An 8,776-nucleotide genomic window follows, 5' to 3' on the forward strand; every position below is an offset into this window, starting at 1 on the left:
GTATGACAATTAGTACTCAAACCTGAAAATCATTCGATCATAGGAACTAAATGGGTATTTAGAAATAAAAAGGAAAAAATTGGTATAATCATTAGAAACAAAGCTAGACTTGTAGCGAAAGGTTATAACCAAGAAGAAGGGATAGACTATGATGAAACCTTTGCCCCTGTGGCTAGAATAGAAGCTATAAGAATGTTATTAGCCTGTGCTTCCTACAAAGAATTTAAGTATTATCAAATGAATGTCAAAAGTGCATTCTTGAATGGGTATATTAATGAAGAGGTATATGTTGAACAATCCTCTAGTTTTGAAAATATTGAAAATCCTAACCATGTATTTAGACTAACTAAGGCTTTGTATAGATTAAAACAGGCCTCTAGGGCTTGGTATGAAAAACTTAGTGGATTTCTAATTGAGAAGAGATTTTTAAGGGGAAAAATTGATAGTACCTTGTTCATTAAAACTAAGGAAGATGATATACTTTTAATTCAAATCTACGTAGATGATATAATATTTGGTGCCACTAATGAACATCCATGTAAAGAATTTTCAAAATGTATGTAAGAAGAATTTGAAATGAGCATGATGGGGGAATTAAACTATTTTCTTGGGCTTCAAATCAAACAAACAAAGAATGAGTCTTTTATAAGTCAATCCAAATACATAAGAGAAATGATACAAAAATTTGGTATGGAAAATATTAAATCCATAGGAAACCTATGAGTACCTCTATCAACCTAGACAAAGATGAAAAGAAAACCCGTAGACACAAAGCATTATAGAGGTATGATTGGAAGTCTACTATATCTAATAGCTAGTATACCCGACATAATGTCTAGTGTGTGTATGTGTGCACGTTTTCAATCAACACCCAAGGAATCACACCTAATAACTATTAAGAGAATCCTAAGATACTTAATAGGCACTATGGACTTAGGACTATGGTACCCTAAGGACACTAGTTTTGAAATAATCAGTTATTCAGATGCTGACGATGTAAGATGTAAAATAGATAGAAAAAGTACAAGTGGCACATGCCACTTCTTAGGAAGATCTTTAGTTTCTTGGTTCTCTAAGAAAAAAAACTCTGTGGCTTTGTCAACTGCTAAGGCTGAATATGTAGCAGGCGAGAGTTGTTGTGCACAAACACTTTACATGAAATAGCAATTAAGAGATTTCAATTTGAAATACACAACTATACTAATTAAGTGTGATAATACGAGTGCAATAAACATATCTAAAAATCCTATTTCACACTCAAGAACCAAGCACATTGACATGAGACTTCACTTCCTAAGAGATCATGTTCAAAAAGAAGATATCATTCTAGAATTCATCAACACAAATGATCAATGGGCTGATATCTTCACTGAACCACTCTCAGAAGATAGATTCATAATCATTATAAGGGAGCTTGGTCTACTATATAGTAGAGAAACTAACTGAAATGACAAGCTTAAAGAAAAATCCACATTTAGCCAACTAACTCTAAAGTCAGCTGACTGATCGAAGCAGGTTCTCTTGGAACTGAGGCCAGTCAGCCAATTGACTCAAAAGTCAGCCGATTGACTGAAGAATTCTTCCTGGACCAGAGAGCAGTTAGCCAATTGATCCTGAGGTCAGTCGACTGAATGATAGAGTAGCCCTAGACTCGTTTATAAAACTCAAGTCATTTAAGTGGTCAGTCAACTGACCTAGGATTTGTCTCTTTGTGTGCTCTAAATATTTTTTTTGGTCTATACTTTGATATGTTATATGACTCAACTTGATTGCTTTACTTGTTTCTTTCCCCTTGTTGTTTTTGAATGATAGTAAAATGTTTGAGCAACATAACAATAATCCAAGCATAAGTACAGTTTAATGCACATGATAATGATAGACTTCATACTTATGTGATATGCAATATGCTACATTTGTATATCTTGAAATTGGTATTTTGAAAATCTGAGCATAAAATTTTTAAGCATGATTTAGAAACATGAATTTTGAAATGACTTGACCACGTATGCTTATGATGGATCACATGAATAAATGAAAAATTGGTAAGTAGTGCATGATATGACATCAACATTAGCATCTAAGAAGTATGTTGGAATCCATGAATATATCACTTGGTATTTGAGCAATACAGTATAGTTATGAGCATGTAATGATATTAATAATATTGCCATAATCTTGGTAATTGAATGATGAATTATGAATGACAAATATGACTTTTGAAGTATTTTTCGCAATATGAATGTTGTATCTTACTCTTTTTTGATTGATGTCAAAAGGGGGAGTAGTATTTGAGCAAAAATTGAGAAAATTGAAAAACATGATATTGAAAAATTAGAGCACGAGATATGTATCAAAAGGTAGAGGGAGAAGTATTTGATATTGAATGAGCATGATATTATATGATGAGCATGATATTGTATGATATTTATGATGAGAATGATATTGTATGATATTGTAAACTATAAATATTGTAAGAGAGAGTAAAATGATGCTTGTTGTAAGGGGGAGTCTAATGATGCTGTTCTAAGGGGTTTCTAAGGCTTACTCATATTTTTGTTCCTCATTTGTCATCATAAAAAAGGGGAAGATTGTTGGCCTAACTGGCTTTTCAAACTTGTTTTGATGACAACAAAATGAAGGATGGTTTAACATGTGTTTGTTGAGTGGCTCTATTTCAGGTTTAAGTAAAAGGACACTCACGGTTAATCATGGAAATAAGTTGAAGGTCAAAGTCAACCAAGTGAAAGCTTCTTAGTATATTGAAGCAATGAACGACAAATGAAGAGCTTAAAGGCCAAGTAGATCCTGAAGTAAAAACTGAACCTCAAAAGGCTGCAAGACGTAGTGATTAAAGAGATCATGCTTCGGAGGATATTTGTAAGTACTTCAAACTAGTACTATTTAGATATGTGAAGCTTCTTAAGATACAAAGACTTAGAGACTAGCACTTAAAAAACTCTTAAAAATATTTTTGAAAAGTTGTAATTAAAATTTTCAAGCAAACTAGATTTTAAAGAAATTAAAAATAGAAAGTATTTGAAAAGAGAGGATTGGCCAGCCGACTGACTCCTTGAACTAAAAGTATCCAGCCGACTGACCATTTTTAAACATGGTTTGGTCAGCCGACTGACAGGAAACCTTCAGCAAAGTTAATTGTCCAGCCGAATGACTCAATGCACTAAAAACGCCCAACTGACTGACAGTGTCCAGTCGACTGACTATTTTGAACATGGTTAGTCAAACGACTGACAATTTATCAGAATTATTTTTTGAGAGACAGAATGGTGTCAGCCGCCTGTCCAGCCGACCGACTAGTGCAAAAATTGACCCAGTTGAGTGGGTTAGCCGCCAACTCTGCGGGAATTTTTAAAATTCAAACCTACAGGAATATTTTCAAAATTAATTCTTTGATTTAATATTTTTTTAAAAGTTACCTAAATACTCCATGTTAAATGAGGAAACTTTTCTATAAGAAGTCTATAAATACCTCCCTTAATGAAAAATACATTCAAGCAATACACAATTGCTATGATAAAACTCTCCTAAAGCTCATTTTTGCTCACATCTTTGCTGAGGAGAAACTCTACAAAATTGCTGGATTAAAAATAAGGGTTTGGTTCTGAGTTGCATCTAAATCTTTAAAAAAGAACCATTGGTTGCGCTTCACATTTTTTATTTGGTTTTGGTTTTAAAGTACGATTTGAGATTTAACTTGTACAATTTGCTCTGTGTTTGAGAGTGTTTTTGTACACAAATATCCATTTCTTTCTATTAAATCTTTGACAGTTCAAGGTATTATTGGATCATTGGACCAAGCATAGGTTGTTTCTTGGAGAGATTTCTCTTCCTGAAAAATAGGTTGGTTATTGTAAAGGTTTTTGTTTCACCCAGAAGGAACAAGGTATAGTGAAATTCTTAGGTGGTTGACCTAAGGTGAGAACGTAGGCTGGGGTAAGCCGAACCTTGTAAAAGCAGCAGTGTCACTCTCTTTCCCTTACTCTCTTTAAATTCCAACAAAAATATAAACTGCGTGGATGTTGTAATTCTTTCAATCATAAAAATAGCGCATATTGGAAATTAAATAAACCAAAGCCTAATTTGTTTTTAGGCTTGCGGAAACCGAAAGGGAGTACGTTGCTTAATCAATTTTTTGTGGAAATCATAAGGGAGTGCGTTGATTGGTTAACAACCCCAAACCTATTAACTGAAGGTTTATTTAAATTCTGATTTTGAAAAAGGGATTGGATGTTATTTTAAAGTTCAAGGGCCAAATACAGGACTTGCACATTCATATACAAGGCTGCTAAATATTGCAAAGCAAATATTGATTGATTGTGTTGTGTTTGTTTGATTTGAACTATTAATCAATTGGTTGTATGTTGTGGTTGTGGATTTAAATATAAGAAGTAAATGTTTGTGTGAATTGCCTAATCAACAAGAATATAAGAAGTCTTTAAAAGGTCGTAAAAAGTCAAGAACTCTTAAAAAGACTCTAAAGGATTTTTAAATTACCCAATTCACCCTCCTCTTGAGACTACACCTTAGGTTTCATGATGGCTGGATTATATTCTTGATATAATCTACTTTAAGCTGAACGCCACTATCCATTGCCTGTAAAATGAACATATTTAATGTATAGCCTATATTGATTCTCTAGTGAATTGCATGCCTGTATTATATGTCTCCTGTGTGGCGGACGCAGTGATGTGAATTGCATGCTCATAGTGGATATAAGTTCTCGCATACTTGAACTGAATTATTAATTGATTACGCGAATCTATCAGGTTTTAGGTATATGGAAAAATGGGAAAATGTTCAATTTACAGACTATTGACTTTTTGAGTCAAATCCTTATTTTGATGCAAACAAAGCACAATCATCTTATGTGTGTTATTAAGTGATTGAACAGGATTTTATTTTAACACACACATAAGGAAAAGGGAAGATGGAAGTCAGGATGCTTAAAGCTAGACAATCTGACACATTCCATAAAGACAAGAAGAGCAAAGAATTGAGGATGCAGACATATTTGTTTTCAATTGTAATGCATTTAAGTTTTATCTTGTGGGTCTGTAATAATGGTCTGTAATATTTGCATCTCATGTATGATTTGGATTTAATGCTCAAAAGGCCATAGACTGACTGTAGGGAACCAAACCTGCGGTTGACTGACGTCAGATTTTTGGGCTTAATTTAAAAGCCTAAACCGTAGACTAACTCTTGGTCCCTAAACACCTCATGACAAATCCCCTATAACTCAAGAGTTATAAGTACATGAATAGGGGTGACTACTTATCAAAATCAGGACCAAAATTGAAGCTTGAAAGGATTTTGGGCGACCGAACCTTGGCGTTATAAATGCCTCGGTTGACTGAATTAGACTAGGTCAAACTATTGACTATGGCTTGGGCAACTAAATTGAATGTCCATGGTTGACCAAACTTTAGAGCTATCACTTTTTACCTTCCCCAGGCACTCGAACATTCGGTTCAAAATCAGCCTGGGTGACCAAATTGTGAGGTTCGACAAACTGAACAACTTGTCGGCATTGTTTGGAAAATCGCCTTGGCTTTAGCCAATCGGACTCACCCTCAGGCACCCGAACCTAAAAGCTCACCTTTTCTCTGTCTTTGTTCGGGCGACCGTCCCTAAGGACTGGGTGACCGAAACTCTCAAGTTGCCATATTTTAACTATGGCAATTGGGGTTAAAACTTGTTTAAATATTTTTAAAATACCAAATAAGTCCCCAACGGCTATATTTTGTGGAGTATCTATAAATACTCATTCATTTGCTTTGATTAGCAACAAGATTAGCACATAGATTAGCAAAAAGTTCTCTCAAATTTTTACACTCCTATTTGCTCATACTCCATAATTTTTCAAGCAAAAATTGTTCACTCTCTCAAACTCTTATTTGCAAAAATCATCTTGGAACAGAGAGTAACATTTTCTTGCTCTCCTTCTTGCAAATTAATTACAAGTTAGAAAGGAGATTGATTTGGTTTCATTGTGTGCTTCAAATCTTTGTTTGAGAAATCATCACTCTCAAATACTCAATATTTTAAAATCCTATTGAGAGTATTAATTTAAAGTTCTTCCCATTGTTTTTAAGTGATACATATATTTCTCTTGGGAATAACTCTCCAGAACTTGGGTGTCTTAGCACTTTCATTGCAAGACTCAAAGGCTTCATTTTGTGATTATTGAAGAAATATTGTGAAGCTAACCTCTACAGCTACCCATACTTCATTGTGAAAATATATCGGTGGTAGATATTATATTGTGTCTTGATAAATATTTGGAGTGCATCTAATTTCGAATCAAGGAACTTATTCATGCGCATCTCTCACACGATCATACACTTCATTTGATTGAGAGATAGAGTAGACATACTCACTTGAGCATTAATTCCTTATCATACTTGAGTGCATTGATCATACTGTGCTTATTGCTGGTACATATTTGCTTAGTTGAGAAGCATTTGAATTGTACACAAACTTTATATTCATTGTTGTATTCCAGGAGTGGCCTGAGGGGGTGTTTATATAGCCTATAAGGATTGGTTGTAAAGGTTGAGGTTAGCCCTGGTAATTTGACCAGGTGTTGTAAACGATGTCGTTCACTCAGTAAGTGAGCATTAGTGGAATCCTCTTACTTGTGAGCTTGAGGCGGGGATGTAGGTAGTATTGGGCGAACCTCGATATCATATCGTGCGTTCCCTTAATTCATGCACTTAAATTTCCTTATGTGTATGCTATTATTCATTGTCTTATTTTACATACATGTTTTGAATGTTTGAGAAACACTGAGATTAGTTTATTTGTTTAAATATTTGCTCAATAGTTTTTCTATGATATTGGGAAAAGTTTAGACAAACCCTAGGTTGTGTATTACTATTGCTGGCTTAGCTAAACCTAAGAAGAATAATTTTTAAATATCCAATTCACCCCCCTCTTAGGATTACACTAAAGTCAACGCAGACGGCATGTTGCCGAAATTTTGGTAGAACTTTTCCTAGATAATAATGTAATGCATGTTAAAATTTTTTTGAAAGGATGAGTAAATTATAAAAGAATATTAATTTTTCATCCTTAGTTAAAAATGCATGCAAAACAATTTGAATAGGTTTGTACATGTTAAATCCTAAATGCTATATAAATTGAAAGACATGTACACATTTTTCTTTTGTCTTAGGATGAACTAGTTCATGGACACCTTTTGGTCCTAATTCTTGGATTATGAATTTCACTCTAGACCTAAATGGGTGATCACCATCTCATAACCTTCAAGTCTATGACACTAGAGAATTTTGTATGACTTAGGGGGAGTTTTTATGTTGTACACACTCACTGTATTTTGCGTTGTGTCATCTTCATATTGAATCCCTATTGCATAATTCTTGAGTATAGCCTTGATTGGCTATCGTGCCTTAAACTAAAATGCAATATGCCGTGTTGTGTGCTAAATGACTAATATTTTCTGTATGCTGAAATCTTTTGAAAGGATGAACATATAATGAGTGTTTTTAAATGACTATCATCCTTGAGCTAAAACTCGAGTATGTGTGCACGCAAATATATCAGGGGAGTTTAAGCCCCATTGTTGTGAAAAGGATTAAAAGCACCTACCCCATGGACTTACATTATTATTGTTGCTACTTTTTGAGTCTGAAACTTTTCTAGTTACCCTGAATATCATATCTTGTCTTTATTGAATTATCTTTGATATGGATTGTACTTGGTACGTATGAACACATCACACATGACTTAATATTAGATCTCTGCTGCATGTGTTCTAGGAATGATTTTACTGGTGAAACACAAATTGCTTAGCATATATCCAGTAAAATATGTTAGGAATGAAAAATAGTACTTATACTATTTAAATTATCAATGAACTTTAACAGTTAGTATTAGTATAAGTAGTTGACAATATCTAAGCACGTATTCAAATTGAAAGGGGGAGCTTTTAAATTTAAATCTCTATCTTGTGTGCTCACCCACACTTTTGGCTTAGATATGCATGAAACATTTTGTGTTATTGAATATCTTGATTGAAAATATTTTTCTTAGCCATAGTGTGTTAAGTTCGACCATGTGATCCTTGTTTTTAAGTTGTTCTAATATTTTTAGGATCTATATGGTTGGTTTTTCTGGATATATTATGGATTGCACTTAAATGCCAAACAAAAAAAACATTGCTTACTCGAACTTTATGATTAAATTTTCCTATCCTGCAAGCATTGTCCCCAACATTCATTGATAATCATAAGGGGATGTATATATTTATATATGTACATATTCTAAAAGCAAGAAAAGAACTTGTATAGAATATTTTTTATCTCTTGCTTATGTGCTTAAACACTTTCATGACTTATGCTATTTTGTGTTAAAATTTTTATGTCATGAATTTTCAATTTTTTTGGGTGTTGCATAACTGGTTCATGGACCATACATAAAAATACATGTGAACTAGTTAGACCAATCTTATGCTCAAACCTATTTTTTTTTATATATGCTGCATGCTTTAAATTCAAATCTTTTGCCGGTCTTACGTTGTGCTTAAATTGCAATGGTTTGAGGATACTTATAGTCTAATATTGTTAACATGTCATTTTAATCTTTTAAATGACCAATTATACTGTTTTTTATGCTTAATGGTCATATCTTTCAAATAAGTTCAATTATTTCTATTCCCAAATCTTATGGCAAAAAAAGGGAGAGTTTTTCTCAGAAAAATACAAATTATTTTTAAAATAGGGAGTTCCCTTAAGCT

This window comes from Malania oleifera, chromosome 2 (genome assembly GCF_029873635.1).
Source record: "Malania oleifera isolate guangnan ecotype guangnan chromosome 2, ASM2987363v1, whole genome shotgun sequence".
In the NCBI taxonomy this organism is placed as follows: domain Eukaryota; kingdom Viridiplantae; phylum Streptophyta; class Magnoliopsida; order Santalales; family Ximeniaceae; genus Malania; species Malania oleifera.